The 16,024-nt window shown below is 39.0% G+C and overlaps 1 pseudogene; it reads right to left on the minus strand.

Moving 5' to 3' along the window:
- Positions 1-11,812, minus strand: part of LOC124788807 — a 66,211-nt pseudogene extending 54,399 nt beyond the window's left edge.
- Between the last annotated feature and the right edge of the window lie 4,212 nt (positions 11,813-16,024).

The raw sequence follows: 16,024 nt of genomic DNA on the forward strand, positions 1-16,024 counted from the left end.
TTACACCCCCTTTTTGCGTAATACTAGTGTCGATCGTCAATTAAAGCTCATGGTATTCACATTTGCTACGTAAGTTAAAATCAGAAACGCAATGATTTTTCTGTTATATAATTATTGAGAAGCCACATCAGCCACTGTAATTTACGACAAGTTCAATAAGTAATTAAAGATAATTGAGGGTCACTGTAGACCATTTTGATAGTATTCTCTTTTGTGAAACTTAATTTAAACCTAGATTATAGATGTAATATGGCATAGGTCATCCTTCGATACATTGTAGAACTTGGAAACCCACTCAGGGAATACTCGTTCACATTTTTGTTGAACGGAGTTGGTTTTTATCATCTTGTACTAAAATATTTCCTTTTATCAATAGTGCAATTTATAAACACTGTTTTCTGAGGAGAATAAAATTTCCAATGGTAAACGTAACTGCTTTTTCGACTTTATTTTACCAGGTAACTAAAAATAGGAAAGACTTGAACCCCTTCAACTCAATTTAGTTAGTTAAGATTCTTTTACAGGGAGAGCAGTGGAGCTGACGCTGAAACCGTTAAGTATTTGGTTACATCATCGCTAGTCTCATTGTACTCTTCTGAACTCTACATGTCATGTGTGGTCTGCCGTCTCCTTACCAGCAACAGGTCCCAGGTTCAAACGAGTCAATTCACTAAAAAACAAGTTCAGAGCGTCGTTGCACGAAAGTGGCAGGGAGACACGACTTAAAACAAACAGACACCATGCAGAATGTTAGAGAATGGCGACCCTGCCAGGAAGGTAAAATACCATGATTGAAGGTCGACCACATGCCTAACTAGCTCAGAAAAATATCCTGTTGAAAAATTTTCTTAATAATTTTTTTAAAAGTTATAAACAGTCGAAAACAGTAGCTACAACGATAGATAGTAAGAAAGTATTCAATAGACCATGAGACATTCTAGGAGAGACAACAGCATAATTAAGTTATGAATTATAATATTATGAAGGCTTTCACGATCAGATGAAATATCTTCTGGTAAATCTTGCGGGATGTAAGGTCGTGGTCCATGAAACTCTTCAGCTCCTGACGTTTCGTCCAGTGCTTCGCTGGACATCTTCAGAGGGGTGTTTCTCCTCCGATGAGTCTTGCCGACTGACGGGTCGGACGTCTGAGAGCGACTTATGTATCGTAGAAAGTGGGCGTGACCAGAGTTACACGTGATATGCAGAGATAACCTTTGTCAGAGATAAAACTTAACTATCGATCGTAACCTTGTCACGGATAAAACTGTCTAGCAATTCTGTAGTGCTACTGTCCAAATATCACTAAGTTTCATGGTCTCTTCTTTCCGATTAAAATTATCCCTATGTTTATATATTTCAATTGCTTCTCTACAAAGCCGTGGGTAATAGTTCGTCGTCGTAGATAAAATTTTTGTTTCGGAAAACTTCACTTGATGATTTCCTGGCTGAAAAGCGTGTTCTGCTACAGTCGATTTATCTGTTTTTCCTAATCGGCAAAGACTTCTGTGTTCTTTTAACCGTGTATTTACGCTTCTTTTTGTTGTTCCAACATAAACTTTACCACATGTACACGGAATTTTATATACGCCACTGGCTGATAGAGGAGCGCGTTTATCTTTTACAGACCGAAGAAAATGACAAATTTTCTTCGTTGGTCTAAAAACAGGTCTAATATCATGTTTACTTAAAATCTTTCCAATCTGATCCGTTACTTTCTTTATAAAAGGGAGAGAAACTGTATTCTTCCATCGTTTTTCGGACTTGTCCTTAAGCTTTTTGTTGTTTGGGTGCAGAATTCTGCTTACTTCTTTCTTTGAGTAGCCATTTTTCTCAAAAGCGTGCTTCAGATGTTTTAATTCGTCGTCTAGATACTCCGGCGTGCAAATCCGTCTGGCTCTGTCAACGAGACTTGTAATCACACCTCTTTTTTGTTTTGGATGGTGGTTAGAGTTTTTATGTAAGTATCTGTCTGTGTGCGTTATTTTTCTAAAAATCTGTTGTTTCAAGCTTCCATCCGTCTGTCTCATAACTAAAACATCCAAAAACGGTATTTTGTTATCATTTTCTCTCTCCATGGTAAACTGGATTCTTGGATTTATATTATTAAGGTAATCAAAAAATTCGCCTAAGGCTTCTCTACCATGTGGCCAGACCACAAATGTATCGTCTACATACCGATACCAGCGGGATGGTTTCTTATCTGCTTTTTCCAAGGCTGACTGTTCGAATTTCTCCATGTAGAAATTAGCTACTGCAGGACCCAATGGGTTACCCATTGCTACGCCATTAAGTTGTTCGTAAAACTCATTATTCCACTGGAAATGACTGGAAGTAAGACAGTGTCTGAAAAGAGCAGTCAGACCTTCTGGAAAAATATCCGTTATAAAATCCATAACTTCATTAACTGGAATCATAGTAAATAAAGATACTACATCGAAACTTACTAAAATATCTTCAGGAGTCAGAATTAAACCTTCAATTTTCTCTATAAAATGATGTGAGTCCTTTATATATGAATCCGTTTTTCCTAAATATGGTTGTAAGCGAGTTGTTAGATATTTTGCTATTTCGTACGTCGGAGAATTGATAGCACTAACAATCGGTCTCAGAGGAAGGTCCTTCTTATGTACCTTGGGTAGGCCATAGAGTCTAGGACACATAGCTTCAGTCTTCAATAAAGCTCTTTTTTCTTCTTTTTGAATAGAAGTGGCCGATTTTATCAAATTATTTGTTTTCCGTAGTACGCTGGCTGTAGGATCTTTCTTAAGTTTTTTGTATTGCCCTGCCGCTAAAAGATTCAAAATTTTGCTTTGATAATCTTCTGTATTTAAAACGACCGTAGCATTCCCTTTATCAGCAGGAACAATCACTATGTCTTCATCTGCATTTAAATCTCTCAGAGCCTTTCTTTCGCCATTGGTTAAATTACTTTCCAGAGGTTTACTGCGGCATAATACTCTGGTGGGAAACTGCAAATGCAATCCGGATCGAAACCACCAGAGATACTAGTGGGCACACAACCCAACGTATATAACGAAGGAAGTTTGAAGCGATAATTAGAGCAATTAGATGCGATTATGTGGAAGTAGCGACGAAGAAGGAGAAGATAGACGAGGATGAGGAAAAAGCAGAGCATGTTGAGGAAAGCGTAAATGAAGGAAGAAATAGAGAAGAAGAAATAAAAGAGAGAGAAGTAGCAGTCGAAGTTTATCAGACAGAAAGTTCGAATTCATAGGGGAAAGTCCTGAAAAGACTCATGTATGATTCAGTGGAGGATTCGTTGATGCAAGAAAAAGAACAGAACCAACCCTTTCAAATTCAACCAATTTTGAAGACTATGGTAAAGCATATCCCAGTCAATATTGTAACTGATAGCGGAAGTGGACTGACCGCGATCTCAGAAAATTTATTCATGCAGTGTAATGCCTATGAGGAATTGCCAGTTCTGAAAACACGTAAGATTAAAGTAAGAGGTCCTATTAGAAACAATCCTGCGGAAGTTACGAGACAAACAAGGTTAACTCTTTCGTGTCAAGATCAAAAGATCTAAGCCAACTTCGTGGTTATACCTAAACTAACTGTAGATTTTATTATAGATGCAGAATTTTTAAAAGAGAGACGAGCGATTATAGATATTGGGAAAGGTAGCGTAATATTCGAGAATGTCACACTTCTCTTTGAGCAAAAGCTAAAATTTGAAGAAATACCAGTTATAAACAAACAATTAAGAATGATGCGAGATAAAGAGGATGAAGAATTAGAATGGTATGCACAAAAGGGGGAATCGCCTCAACTCATGTTAGAAGTCCGTAAAGAAATCGACGAAAAATTGCAAGAAGTTCAACATATTTCGGAACACAGTAAAAGAGAATTAGAGGGTATTTTACGAAATAAATCAGAGGCACTTTCACCTAAGACTGGCAGTATTAAACACATTCAGTTCAAGTTTGAAGTAAAACAGCACAAACCATTTAGAGTGCCACCCTATACAATCCCATTAAGCTACAGGAATAAAGTATTCCAGGAGATATCTAAAATGTTAGATGATGATATAATTGAACCAGCTACCTCCACATATAACAGCCCGCTCCATATTGTGCAAAAACGAGATGGGAGCATCAGGTTAGTACTTGATTCCAGACAGATCAACACAGTCATAATCACTGAGACAGATCGCCCAGAAAAATTAGTGGAATTGATACAAAACTTCCATGGTGCTAAGATATTTTCATCAATTGATTTACGGAGTAGTTTGTGGCAAATAGAATTGGCCCCAGAATGTAGAAAATTTACAGCATTTATCGTATTCGGTAGATGTTACCAGTTTAAACGATTGCCATTTGGTTTAAACATATCATCAGCACCGTTTATTAGGGGATTTAATACTATACTCAGTCCTGAAATTTTACAAAAAATTACTTGTTACGTTGATGATGTGATTATAGCAGAACCCTCTTGGGAACATCACAACGACACAATGAATCAGTTTTTACAGATCATGAAAGAGCATGGGGTCACAGTAAATATAACAAAATCCAAATTTGGAAGGCGAGAGGTCAAATTTCTAGGACACATAATTTCAGAGAAAGGGGTAATGCCCGACCCATAAAAACTAACGGCAATCAAAGAATTCTGTACTCCATATAATAAGAAAACTCTCAGTGGATTTCTAGGTGTCACCGGATTCTATAAAAAATTTATTTGGATCGACTCTCTCGCAACACCACGCCTATGTGCATTGACTGGAAAAAACACGCCATGGGTATGGGATCAACAAGCCAATGAAGAATTTTTAAAAGTAAAAAACGCACTAACAAAAGCACCGATTTTAGAACATCCTAATCTAACACAAAATATTTGTATGGCCACTGATAGCGCGAAAACAGGTTTAGGAGTTGTTCTATTCCAAGAATACGAACAGGCAGGGCTAAGATCATATAGAACAATTGCATTTGCCAGTCGTGTACTCACAAAAAGCGAGAAAAACTATTCAGTCACGGAGCTGGAAGAATTGGCCATTGTATGGGGCTTCCAAGGTTTTCGATACTTTCTATTCGGAAGAAAAACAAAATTATACACTGACCATAAAGCATTAGAATTTCTGTTATCCGCCAAACTAACTCATGGGAGGTTAACCAGATGGATGTTAATGCTACAAGAATTTTACTTCACTATTACACACATGCCAGTACCAGCGAATGTATTACCAGATGCCTTATCACGATGTCCACAGGGTGAATCCAATAACATAGGTTTGGAAGCAGCAGAAGACCAGTTTACAATGTACTATATGAACAAGTACCTTTCGAAAACTACATTACGACAGCATTGAAAAACATGGGCAAAGAACAGGACAAGGATCCCGAAATACTAGGAATCAAACACAAGTGGAGAAATAAGGATTTTCCAGATATTTGACAGCACTATCTCGTAAAAAACAATGTTTTATTTTTTAGACGATATATTGCAACGAATGAATGGTTAATTTGTATCCCATATGAACTAATTAATAAGTACATATGGTATACACATTTAAGTAATGGCCACTTTGGACCAAAGAAATGCTTTTTAAAAATAAAACAAACAAGCCATTATCCCTAATATGGAAAGACGAATTAGAACAGTATTAGTCAAATGCAAAAATTGTATGAGGGCTAAACACGACACTTTCCAAACCAAACCACCTATGTTTCCAATAATCCCTAAAAAGTTAAAACAAATAGCTGCAACAGATTTGATGGGCCTCTCCCACGCACAAAAAGTGGATATATTTTCATATTTGTCGTTTTGGAACTTACATCAAAATATGTTACCTTGACACCATTAAAACGGGCAACGGGTCTTACTATAAGTAAAGCATTTAGACAAGATTTTCTCAGACAAGTAGGTCGAGTGGAACGAATAATTTCCGATAATGGCCTACAATACAAATCAGTGCAATGGCAGAACACGTTAAAACAACACAAAATAAAACCCATCTACAAGTACAAACCTAGCGTAAATCCAGCAGAACGATCTATGAAGGACATAGGCACTTTATGCCGATTATATGCAGGCAAAAGACACAACACTTGAGATATATACCTTAAAGATTTTCAAGAAGTAATAAATGAAATGTCACGTAGCACTACACTACTACCTCCAGTAACTGTACTTAAAAATATTGAACCCCCAAACATAACCAGAGAAACTGTTTGATTTCCTATTGTACCATATAGACAGCACAAACAAGTCATAGCAACAGCACTCTCCAACATCATAAAGGCAGCCATTAAAAGAAAAGAAAGAGGAGATAGAACAGCAATTAAAAGAACATTCTCAGTAGGCCAGAAAGTATTTGTAAAAAACACACCATCTCTCCAGCAAACAGAAACACAAAATACATAAGTTTTACGCTGCATACAATGGATCTGTCATAATTAACCGAATTGCTCATGATAATGCTGTGGAACTAATGAACCCAAAAACAGGCAAAACCTTAGGGCTTCACCATGTGAGCCATATCAAAAAATTTGAAGATTAATTTTATTACTGGTAACTAATCAGCACAATATTTCAAGTTTATGTTGTAGATAAGATCTTCAGGAGATAGAAGAATGAAGAGAGAGGAAGGTGGGAAAATGAAAGGAGTTTCAATAAAAACTAAAACAAAAATAACACCAATAGTACCATAGATTAAGGTGAAGGAATAATGCGTAGATATTCTAACAGCATGAAATACTAAAATGCTATACACCATGACACTACACAAAAAATAAAAAACGAATTTGAGGATTCTTGTAGAAGTTAAGACTCAAAATATCTTAGAATTGTAACATGGAAAGGGCACCGAAATTAGTAAAGCTTTTTAAGAAGGTGTAAAACAATGTAGGTACTAGACATATGTTAGATGAATATACGTAAAACTTTTTGTAAGAACCATTGTAAAAAAACTCCAGCAAAAAACCAGATGCAACGACCCACAAGTTGCAACCGGAGAAGTATCAAGAAAGGAAAGGACGTAATTAGCAAGACACAATTCCTACAAGGCAGAAGTGTCGAGAGAAGGGAAAGGACAGTGAGACCAACAAAGGGCACTTGTAAATCTACTGCTGAAGGGACAGACAAGCAAACACCAGAATTTCACCACTCGTAAACCCCGGGACGCCCCGACTCAGTGGAGTGAGCAAAAAACGGCCCGATGAGAAGACCGCTTGGGCAAGCCACCACTGGCAAAAAAATATGTGTAAAAGTCACACTACTGCTATTAAACAGCACGCTGATGCACGAAACTGAGAAAACTTTCACAAAGTAAAAATGACGCATCCAAACAATTTATCAAACTGTTACTAAGAGGAGAACTTCAAAGCGACTAGTTATCAATAAATATTCCAATATCCTGCCCAAAGAAGAACCAAGAATCAAGTAAGAAGCAGAGAGAAAGCAGGAAGAACAGAAGTTGAAGATTCGCAAGATTGAGACCAAGAAAGAAGATCGGTGAAGAATAGACGACATACCTTCCCAAATCCGTATCCTATTGTACTCTAGTCTAGTCATCTGCGAAGTATCACAACGAAAAACGACTGCTTTCAGCGACACATAACGATGACTTTCACGCATACAAAGCAAGTAAAGCACGAGATTCTGCACTCACAGCGCCATTCCATTATGGGACCTCCACAACAGCAACACACTGTTGCAAAGCCAACAAGGAACGATGAACGAAGATGTACATCAAATACTTGCCCACATCCATCTCACTCAAGTCCATCACCTTCGTGCAAAAACATTCGCCAACCTCATGCTTAAACATTCATAGGATTGTGTGAATGTGTGAAATCAAATTATGTGATGCAGGAATTGTGCAAAAGGAACTTGTGAAAAACTAAACAAGTTAAGCACACCAGACAGCTAATAAACTACAAAATAACAGTCATTGACTATGGACTTAAGTAAAAAATAGACTATCGATAAAAATAAGTCATAAGTTCTGAAATGGACAGTATATAAAGAACAAAAGTAAGGCATAATAAACACTAAAACCATATGTCACTTATTTTCTCCTCATAAAAACAATAGAATAACAATATTTTACTTATTTTCTCCTTATAAAAACAATGAATAAAAAATTATCTTATTGGATGTTTTCCCTTTTTTTTTAACATTTGTACCATTTGTTAGGATAATATCTCAATACTTGTGTATGTATATTTCTTTGTCAAAGCGATTCTTGCAAATAGTTCTTACTTGTTAGTGTAACAATGTTGAAATGAGTGTCGAGAAACAAAAACATTTTACTGGTACATGATGTTTAGAAAATGTGTTAGGAATAGACTTTACTTAATTACTACATTTATATAAAAAAAAGTATTTCTAAGGAAAATCGATGTGAAAGACTCCTCACTTTCGATAAGAAACTTCTTAAAAAAACAAACTTCACACTTAAATAAAGAAAGAAACTAATTAAAAAAAATAATAATAATAGCATAAAAATATTCTTCTCTTGTCTATATAAACATATTTTTGAGAATAATGTGGAAGAATATAAAAATATAAATTAATAATACAAACTAGCATTGAACCAGAATAACATGGCTGAACACTAGGCAACAAAATTTAGATAAAGGAATAATTTTTGACTGACTTAGACAACGATTCAATAATTGCGTAACTTCAATGCAAAAATTATGTTCGAAGGGTGGTGATATGTGAGGTGTCAGGCAAATCCAACACCTTCCATAAAAACCCTGACATGATAAGCAAATCCAGCGGTATGTCACATAGCTCTGAACAAACCATGACATTAAATTTACCGAAGTAATACTAGTAACGAGTGAGCAAATGGAATACCACAGACTAACACAAGAATGCCTAAATGCATGTCATACCTTCCCACCGTGAGACAGACTCAATTCCGAGGGGAGAAACGAGAACAGAAGCCGAGAGCAGATCCATGTTGAGCTAGAAGGCCCTACTATAAGGGATGGACACCCACGTCGCCAGCCAACCGCCTGGACCACCCTCACAGCCCATGTAAAAAGATAGAGCCCTCCAGAAGAACAGTATAGATCTTACAATAAAACCAAAAGGGCCACACCAGCTGCAAGTTTTAGCGTGAGACTTTTTCGCATCTCTGTTACGTTGCATACGTTAAAAACATTGTAATGATACCGTAAGATCTATACTGTTCTTCTGGAGGGCTCTCGACTCACCTCGTACGGCAATCGCACGAAGAAGACACGGCTTGGAACTTTTACTCTCATAACTTTCGACGAAATACTTCAGACATTGTTCAGAACCATACGCAACAAACAAGAGTAAAAAATAGTAAAACAACGCCTGCACAGTAAAAACGGAAACAAACAAAATCAAAGGGTGCAACGATCCAACAGGACAGCAAGCTTCCTGACACTATTAACAAAGTGCAAGCGAGCAGTGTTGCTATCGTGGGATGAACGGTTTGACAACTTGGTCTGGTCGCAGCGACTACAGGTTTCGTAGCTGTGAATCCTAGAGCAATTTTGAGAAGACTACAGTTATGTGGTGCTCAGATAGGCACAGGACGTTTATCTTTTCAATACTCACAAAATTGTCCAAACAGAAAAGATGCTATTCTACCTCATGACTCATTCCTCTAATATTCTGATGAAATAAGCTAACCTTACTTTTCTGTGCATTTTTAAGTATTTTGTAGAGCTCTTCTGTTATTTTAAATTATTTCACAGCAGGGTGCCTGATTCATACTTCTAACATGAAAAACGTGCACCTCTGTTACTATTAACCACAAGAATCTTCTTTTTTTATGACAGTGGTCTACCATATATTTTTGTAGAGAAGCTCAGCCAACTCATTTTTTCCCGACTTATTCAGGTGTTTGCTATCTCTAGTATGTCCCCATCTCCCCCTGTAGCTAGAGCCACCGCACTCGTGTGAGATATCATTTTCGTCACCAGCACCCTACTCAGCTCATTGTTCACATGGGTCACAGTACTATTAACTCAGGGCTGGCCATGGTGCTGTAGGACATGTACAGAACTCACAGCTGTGTGTAAAGTTGCTACTCCTATTCCATCCCGATCACCCGTACTGCACCTATTATAATCACCTGATCTTGTTTATCAAAATTCTTGCACGAATCCCCTGTGTCACCTGACTAAGGCTAACACTTGTCTTCACAAAACTTGTGCCCTGATAACCTCTTCCTAATTTTCCCTTTACCATATGCCATGGCTACTACCTAGCAGAAAGCTCATTTTCTTCCTCATGTCTTTTGTTACCGACCTGCACTTAGTTCCTTTGGTAGAAATCTTCAGCAGCCTACTGTGACCCAGATCTGAATGAGGCTCTTACACTCCTACTTCTGGGATCAAGTCAAACTTCTTAGATACGGAAGCTCAAATGCAGTTGTTGAAGAGCTGTATCGCTTTTGCCTCTTAGAGGGCCGGTGCATGGCCCATACAATTGTCTGGATTGTGCCGTCTGGGATATGATCATAAGGAACTATCAGACCCTCGAAAGCGTGAAGAAAACATTGCTATCAATTGTATACTTGTTAACCACAAGTACATCGTAGCCTCTCCCAGAAATCTGGCTACTTATACATGCTGGTGGAGCGAAATTCTGGGCAGCAGCTGATGACGTGTGCAAGCGTTGCAGTCTCGCAACAGCAGCGATGGTCACTTAGCTGGTTGCTACATCACGGGTGGATAACGACCCCAGTAGCCCCATCAACACAGCCAGCGTGAGATAGTTAGTCCGCAGCTCTGCTAACTGATCTCCAGAGCATTGCCGTTGACGGTGAAATCAACGAACCTCCAACCCTGCTTGGAGTGCGTGTAATCATACAGAGGAAAGCCGCATCACCCTGTTAGAAGGGAGTCTCGGTATCAGCTGTAGGAATCAGACAGAGCCGCAGCAGCAGTGGCTAACGCTCAAGATGATGGACGATGATCTGTTCCTAGGCTCTGTTGATAAGGCTTCCAGAAGGCCAGCTGAATGGTGACACTCACAGTAGTCTGTCTTGGCTCAGTAGTAGGCACTGCAGACCACAGCGGCCAGGTCCCTCCCACTACACTTGGTGCTCCATGAAAATTCGAAGGCGACAGCTGAGTGGAGGGCCAACCGACTTATGCGTCCCCTCTCGAGAGGACCACAGCAACTGAACAGAAATCTAGAAGAAGATGAGTAGTACTTACGTTCGATGTGATCATGTACGATGATATGTGGGGCAGCAATGACTTTATATGTCCTTGTTTACCTGTTTGGTCAGTTCTCTTGGCCACTTTAGGTTTTCTCCACTTCGCCTTTCAGACTATTTTCTGCAGCAATGGCAACAGAATGGGTACCCTTACGAAATGTCTGGGTTTTCTTGCGACACTCAGTGCATTCACCATTAAGATAGTATCCTTCCGTTGCCATGATGTCATTCTGCTACGTTCGTTTGCTTGAGGACTCGTCCAGTTCGGAGTGTTACAAATGGCTTCCGTCCTCACTGCTACTCGATCAGCGCTTCTGGTATTTCGCCGGTTACTGACTCCTTCTGAGCTGCTTCTGATGTTGCCAGGGAAGAACTTGACAGATTTTTGGTGTCTGCTGGGATTACTATTCCGGAGTGCAACTTTTCTTCCTTATTTTAAAACATTCACCTCGAATTTTTCTGCTTGGAATATATCGTCAACAATCTTGTGGTACGTATTTGACACCAGTAATTTTACTCTGTGCATTTTATTTATCATTCTGCTCTCACGAAGCTGAATAACTGTTTTATTGACTCTTAATCTAATAAAATTACATTTTATACTCAGTCCATTTGATTACTCACCTTGACCATTATCGAAGTCATTATTTACAGGCCTACAGTCTTTATGTTAGAAGCTTATCTGCTGGTTTAACACATACTCATTTATTAATCCTCATCTCTGGTAACAAACCATTCAACGGGTATTTGGTGTACAGGTGACTCTGACCAGCGTATAGACCTTCGTTTGATGCAAAAGTGGATTACACACCGCAGCACTGGAACATGTTACACAACTAGTCATTATATAGCGACGTAGTCTATCACGGTTTTCCTGAGGGTTTTGGAGAATTTTCTCCTTTTTGTCTCGCTACAAGTTCATCTACCGGGAGTAATATGTCCCGATTCACTGTTTTCTTCAGGAAGGTTAGGTTTTGGGACGGCAGCATCTCTAATGGCTTCTACGAGCAATAAAGTTGCGTCCTCGTAAGTAACTAGGAGATAGAAAGTCGTGCCTGCAGCGTCACGAACCGTATAATCAATCAGTATACTGCTGTCCAGTTGTTCCATTCTGGTCATACCCTTCAGCTTCCCATTTTCGTAGGAATTTATGATAACTATGTTTGGTGCAAAACATGAGTACATCCAAGGTGTACCTACACTCGAGAAACGAGGACACTGGATTAACACTTCCCTTTTACATTCAATTGCTTCCGGTTTTTCCAAGAACAATATTCCACCTTACATGCCTCTGCACCACTCTTTACCATTCTCCTTAGGCAGTTCGTAATACTTTCTTCTGACAGCCCTGTAAGTCTGCCAGAGCTGGTTGGTGATAGATAAGGTGTTGGTTAAGAAAACTATATACGCGGAGTGACCCAAAACTACGTAAATATTTAAAAATTCAATACTTTACTGAATAACGCAGGTAGAGAGGTAAAAATTGACACACACACATGCTTAAAATATTATAGTATTTCTCTAAAACCAAATAAAATGCACAAAATGATCAACAAATGGCGCTTCATATGACAAAACGCAATAAACAACATGACAACTGGTTTTTAGTAAAGACGATGTTCTTCATAATACATTTTCAACATGTCGGCCGACATTCGTCATTGTGAACAGCACTGTACAGCATATCTGTTGGTATGGTGAGAAACTGCAGTCGGACGCTGTCTTTTAGTACCCCTAATGACGACGGACGTCCGCCGTAGACTTGCGGTTTTAGATAACAGCACAATCAATAATCACGGATTCAGGTATGGAGAACTGGGAAGCCAAGCATAATGAACGTGGCTGCTCAGCGCACAGTCATCACCAAACGCTACGCCCAAGAGGTCTTTCACTCATGTATCAGTATGGGGCAGAACACAATCCTGCACAGAAGTCGTACCTTCCAGCAGGTGTTTATCATCCAGGCTAGGGACGATCTGACTCCCTCTCTCACTGCGACTCATTCTATAACGACTCTTATGTGGCGTCACTGACGTGTTACTGTCCAGCGCCATCTTTTTTCCAGTTTCTGCAATCGGTTTTACTTTCAATGAATCCCATGTGGGTCCATTTTTACGTCTCAATCTACTTATTCCGTAAATTAGTGCATTTCCAAATGTTAATGGACTTTTGGGTCATCCTGTACTTCAACAGTGGTTCACTACAAGAAAAGGGGGGTAGTTAAATGTAAAGCTCACAACATCGAGGAATACAATCCTTAAACTGCGTGTGTGCAAGGTGATTAAAAAGATAAAGATTTTAATAAAATAAAAAAATAAAATAAACCTTGACTATGGTTTCGCCGTTTTTAAATCCATCTTCTTCCGAAGATATAGGACGTAAAATCACATTATCTATAGACGAAGTGGAAGTCGTTTAGTACATACCATCCAGTTAACCACCATACGCCAGCGCAAGTCACATTGACACTCTATAGGATCTGATGCCACGTTTCGTATTTAAGTGTCAGTTTTATACAAATCTCTCCAGTGGCATACTAAATATTAATGTACCATGTGTCAAAGATGTGATATTTAAAAAAAAGTTTTTAAAATTTTTGTGACAAAGCCCTACAACAGACGGCTGCTACTTTTATGTAATGTATTTGCATGGTGATTAAGTGGATCGCATGTACTAGACAGTCGATGACTCTGACTTTGACTATAAATAATATGATTTTACGTTCTATATCTTCTAAAGAAGACGGTTTTAAAACAGTCGAAACCATGGTCAAGGTTTAATAAACCTACGTTTTGTAAGTGGTTGACTGTTCTTTCGAATACATTGAAGTTCTTGCATCGTAGTAGCTGTAGCGCAGCCATGTTCAATATCTTGAAAATCGTCTGCCTTATTTTATCAAAATAATTTAAAGAGATAAGTGGTTTGCAGCACGGATCATTAATTGCCATACGGCGTTCTCGTTTACAGGTCAATAACTTCAATTGTTCAGACAAATAACTACACTTAACGGCTGCACAAACAGCCTAAGACGCAATGATGAATGCCTACAGCAGCGTAGCCCTTTCAAGTAATGGAATTTAGCATACAAATTAAATTGCACGGGACAATCGGTGGGAGTGGAAGAAGGGGGAAGTGGAGAAGTATGTTGGTATTCTCAGCATCCTGGCTCCCAGTGGTGACCTTAAGCAGACTGATATGAGTTTTGCTTAATTTATCTGTAGAATGGTCCTGGGTAATGACACTCACTCGGGAAGTGATTCGGACCACTTTGTACCGTTCCACAAACTGTGGGAACGTCTTAGGAATGACCATATGCCCCCTCACAACCCCACCCCCCCTTTGCTTTGTACCCAACCGATCTTCAAGTAGACTTGATCTCCCATGTGCACTAAAACCGGATGTCTACCCTTGTTATACCAGGCAGCCCTCCCTCAAGTGAGCAAACCTAATGTTATTTCTTGAAGAGTCCCAGTTATTCTTAATGATGTTATTTCTTGCAGAGTCCCATTTATTCTTAATAGTCCGCCCCCAGTAGCTGAGTGTCAGCTTGAAAGAATGTCAGTCCTAAGGGCCCGATTTCGATTCCCGACTGGGTCGGAGATTTTCTTCGCTTAGGGACTGGGTGTTGTGCTGTCCTCATGATCATCATTTCATCCCCATCGACGAGCAAGTCACCGAAGTGGCGTCAAATCGAAAGACTTGCACCCGGCGAACGGTCTACGCGACGGGATGCCCTAATCACAAGATATTTACATTTTACATTTATTCTTAATGACTTTAGTAATGTTAACTTCAGGAAGAAGGTCATTAATCGACCACATTTTGGAAAGTATAAGTTGACAGGTAATGCATCCGTAGGTTTGGAGGGAGAGTGGTCCTATGAATCCCATGCACACCTCAGTTGAAGGCAAAATCAAGCCATCCACTGGATTCAACCCATTTTTCTGTCATCAAAGCAGACACAAGGTTATGGTTCACACATGGAGGTAGAAACGGCAAAAGCTAATAGTATGCATGATGTGCACAGTGATTTGCTGCTATGTCCAGAGCGAGTAGTTCTGTGAGATGGTTACCTCCCTCTTCAAGCTGATGACGCCACTCTGGGATAAACAGAAATACATCACGCGATACAGAAACCTCTAGCAATGTCTGTTTGGGAATGGATTTGGTTAGAGTAACCCACGCTATCATCTTGAAAGAAACAGGCTGGTTGAAGGAGTATTTTGATATTAGCAGCAAAGTGAGGGTTTCTGCACCAAGTGATTTTGATAAGAACTTTTAAAATTAATGAATAATGCAACTTTCGCCAAGCCAATGTAAAATTTGAGAAACCATCACGAAATCTACTTAATAATGAAATGAGTTTGGGAGTTATGGCACAAATAATTACACTGCCAGGCCAAATTTGAAAGTGGCCACAAACTTCAACAAGATCGTCATCACTCTACAGATTGCTAAGAGTTCGATAGAGTTCACGAAACGAGTTTATGTTAATGTGTGTAGACTGAACCTGTTCAAACTCCACATTTACCAATTTCATTATGAGTTTGCAAAAACTCATTTTGCAAACCCAAAGTTAATTTAAATGGATACAGACAACGTCTGTTGTGTGAAGGTTTGCAATCCATATGAGGTGATAATGTACCACTACCATGTATTCAGCATGTCTGGATGTGATGCTGATAATCCTCATGACATAACACCTAGCAACATAGGGTTATGAGATGCACACTGTCTGTCGGTCACATCAAGACAATAAGCGGGTCCTTTTCGGGGATGAGGCGAAGCTCCCCCACACTCACACTATTCATACAAGTTAATATATTTATTTGTATAAATGATGGT

The sequence above is a fragment of the Schistocerca piceifrons genome, chromosome 3, assembly GCF_021461385.2.
Source record: "Schistocerca piceifrons isolate TAMUIC-IGC-003096 chromosome 3, iqSchPice1.1, whole genome shotgun sequence".
NCBI classification, from domain to species: Eukaryota; Metazoa; Arthropoda; class Insecta; order Orthoptera; family Acrididae; genus Schistocerca; species Schistocerca piceifrons.